The sequence below is a fragment of the Physeter macrocephalus genome, chromosome 14 (genome assembly GCF_002837175.3).
Source record: "Physeter macrocephalus isolate SW-GA chromosome 14, ASM283717v5, whole genome shotgun sequence".
NCBI classification, from domain to species: Eukaryota; Metazoa; Chordata; class Mammalia; order Artiodactyla; family Physeteridae; genus Physeter; species Physeter macrocephalus.
This window is the reverse complement of record NC_041227.1, coordinates 46,050,544-46,054,737: the sequence shown is the minus strand read 5'-3', so window position 1 is coordinate 46,054,737 and position 4,194 is coordinate 46,050,544.

Here is a 4,194-nt window from a genome sequence, read left to right as displayed (position 1 = left end):
TATTGAAGTATAACACAGTGTTAGAAAAAATGCACAAATCATAAGTCCACAGCCAGATAAATTTTCACAAACCAAATTCACCTTTGAACCAGCACCCCAGAACAAGACAAAGCTGCCGGCTCTCAACATTCCATTCAACATTAGACCAGCTTCCTTATAGGTTCAATAAGGCCAAAAAGAAGAAATAAATGTATAAGGATTATAAAGGCAATAACAAACCAACATGATTTGTAGTCAGTATGGTTGTCTATGTGGAAAACTCAAAAGAATCCTCAAATAAATTATTACAATTAATAAGAGAGTTTAGCAAGGTTGTATATAAAATCTGTGTGTGTGTGCACCTGTGAGAGTGGATATGTGTTGTGTCAATTGCATTTCCATATGGCAGTAACAGAAAAAAGTCTAATAAAAAAATTGACTTACAACAGCAACCAAAATAAAAGTGCCTTGAAATAAATTTTTTAAAAATATTGTGCGAGTTCCCTGTGGATAAAATTAGAAAACTTTTTATTGGAAGACGTTAAAGAAGATACTAATCAACGGAAAGATTTACCATCCTAATGGATTGGAAGACTCCGAGTCAAAAAGAGGTCAAAAATCCCCAAATTCATCTGCAGATTTAAAACAATTCTTAGAAATACTTGGGGGAAAAAAGATCTTTTTGTGGGACCTGACAAAATTATTCTGAAGTTTATATGAAAGAATAAGCAACACACTCCCGAAAAAAAACCAAGAGATTTGTTCTGTCAGACATCAGTAGTAATTAAAATAATGTGCATTGGTGCACAGATAGACATTGGTGCACAGGCTGACCACCATTACAGAACAGAGAGCCCAGAAACAGACCCACACATATGTGGAAATTTGATTTATGAGAAAAGGCACAGCAGAGCAGTGGGGAAAGATGAGTCATTCAGTAGGTGGAACTGGAACGTTGGTTATCCATTTGGGGAAAAATAAAGGAAATTGACTAACACACACACAGAACAATTTCCAGTGGATTAAACATTGAACTATGTATGTATAGTTATACATATATATTGGGTTGACCAAAAAGTTCGTTTGGGTTTTCCCATAAGATCTTAAAGGAAAAATCCGAACGAACTTTTTGGCCAATCCAATAGAGAGCTAGATAATGTAAAAGAATATATTTATGATATAGAGTAGAGAAGAATTTCTTAAGAAACAAAAAACAGACCATAAAAAAAAATTTGATAAGTCTGACTGCCAAAAAATTTTAAAGGTATCAACAGGCACAATAAAGAGAATAAGCTAAACAACATACTGAGAGAATTTTTTGCAACACATTTATCTTACAAATGCTTAGAATCCAGAATATATAAAGAACTCTTATGAATGAATATGCAAAGACAAACTCAATAGAAAAATGTCAAAAGACTTGGATAGGCATCTCCCAGAAGAGAAAACATGAATGGCTCATCAACATATAAAAAGATACTCAATCTCATTAGTAAACAAGAAAATACAAATTAAAATGACAATGAAATACGATTTTATGTTTACCAGGCTGGTAAAATTTTAAAGTTTGACAATACTACGTGTTGGTGAGGATAGGGACCAATGAAATTGTTCAAACGTTGCTAATGTGTATGTACATTGATTCAAACATTTTGGAAAAGAGTTTAACTTTACCTAGTCAAATTGGACATACACATATTAAATGACCCAGAAATTCCACTTCAGGTTTTGTAATCTAGAAAAAGTCTTGCACTTTTGCACCAAGAGTCACAGACAAGAATATTCATCATAGCATCATTCGTCATACTCAAAAAAATAAAAACCTCAACACAACCCAAATGACAATCAATAACTGATTGGATTAATACATGGTGATAAATCTGTACAGTGAAAAGGAATGGCTCACAGCCACACACATTAACAAAAGTAATCTCAAAAACATACTGTTGAGGGCTTCCCTGGTGGCGCAGTGGTTGAGAGTCCGCCTGCCGATGCAGGGGACACGGGTTCGTGTGCTCCGCAACGGGAGAGGCCACGACAGTGAGAGGCCTGCCGTACCCAAAAAAAAAAAAAAAAACATACTGTTGAAAGAAAAAAGCAAGTTACAGAAGAATTGTACTATAAGATTCAAATGATTTTAAAAAACATCAATGTAAACAATATCTTGTTTAGGAATACAGACACGTGTTAAAACCATTAGGCAACAAGCAGTGACTTGGAAGAATCTCTAGAGACTAAGCTGAGTTAAAAAAGGGAATCCCAGGGACTTTGCTGGTGGTCCAGTTGTTAAGACTCTGTGCTTCCACTGTAGGGGACACGGGTTCGGCCCCCAGTTCGGGAACTCAGATTCCCGCATGCCGTGTGGCCTGGCTGGGGAAAAGAAAAAAAAAGCAATCCCAAAGGCTACCCATTGTATGATTCCATTTATATAACATTCTTCTTATTGTTTACTTTTTATTTTAAAAATTTTTATTCCATTTTTATTTGCAGTAAAGAAATGCAGGAAGATAAAATTTCAGTTGTTCTAACAGGCTTACCAAAAGGCCGTTGTAACCCTTGACAGTTTCTTAGAGGCAACAAAATCTTTTCTGGTTATGCTTGTTTGTTTAGTTTATAAACTAAACATGCTCACAGTGATACCTATGTATATTTGAGTTTAGTGCATTATCTTTTAATATCCTACATGGGAAAATAAGGATTTAGGGCAATCTCCCTGCAGTCTCTGATCCCTCTGAAATTAGTTATTTTCTTTTTTAAAAAAATTAATTTTCCATCTTTATATTACTTTTATATTTTGTATTATTTTGCTAGGGCTCCATAACATTCTTTTTTTTTTTTTGTAAATCTTTTATTTTTTGCCCTATCCTTTTTTTTAATATAAATTTATTTATTTTATTAATTTTTATTTTTGGCTGCATTGGGTCTTCGTTGCTGTTCACGGGCTTTCTCTGGTTGCAGTGATCAGGGGCTACTCTTCGTTGTGGTGTGCGGGCTTCTCATTGCAGTGGCTTCTCTTGTTGAGAAGCATGGGCTCTAGGCACATGGGCTTCAGTAGTTGTGGCTCGTGGGCTCTAGAGTGCAGGCTCAGTAGTTGTGGTGCACGGGCTTAGGTGCTCCACGGCATGTGGGATCTTCCTGGGCCAGGGTTTGAACCCGTGTCCCCCTGCATTGGCAGGCGGATTCTTAACCACTGTGCCACCAGGGAAGCCCCCCATAACATTATTGAAATGACAACATCATAAAAACGGAGAAAAGATTGGTTGTCAAGAGTTAAGGATTTGTAAAAGGTCAAGCAAGGGATCCTTGTGTGATGGGATTGCTCAGTGTCTGTAGTAGCTGATACATGAACCTGCACCTGTGATACAATTGTTTAGAATCAGACACACACACACACCCACTCACACACCAGTGAGTACAGGTAAAACTGGGTAGATCTGGATAAGACCGGTGGGTTGTCTCAGTGTCAATATCCTGCTGATAATACCCTCTCGTTCCGTAAAATTTACCATTGGGGAAACTGGATGAAGGGCACACAACTGCATTATCTCAAAATTAAAAGTTTAATTTAAAAAAATTGAAAGTTGCTAAGAGAGTTGATCTTAAAAGTTTTGATCACAAGGAAAAAAACTGTAAGTATGTGTGATGATGGATGCTAACTGAATTTATTGTGGTAATCATTTTGCAATACACCCGTATATCAAATCTGCATTGTACACCTAAAACTGATAGAATGTTATATGTCAGTTCTATCTCAATTTAAAAAAACACTCGGGAAAGCAAGAAAATGATTGATACAAAAGTCAGGTGAATGCTGCTCACTTGGAGAGAGGAACGGGTCTGAAATTAGGGTGGGATAAACAGGGAGTGGGGTGGGCGTTCCAAAGTACTGGTAATACCGTATTTCTCAACCTGGGAAGCGAGAATAATTGTTGTTATTTAACCATGTATACATATTATACACATTCTTGTCTATGTAATATGTTTGACTATATATATATATATATATTTTTTTTTTTTTAAACCCCACATTTGTTTATTTATTTTTGGCTGTGTTGGGTTTTCGTTTCTGTGCGAGGGCTTTCTCTAGTTGTGGCAAGTGGGGGCCACGCTTCATCGCGGTGCGCGGCCCTCCCACTATCGCGGCCTCTCTTGTTGCGGAGCACAGGCTCCGGACGCGCAGGCTCAGCGGCCATGGCTCACGGGCCTAGTTGCTCC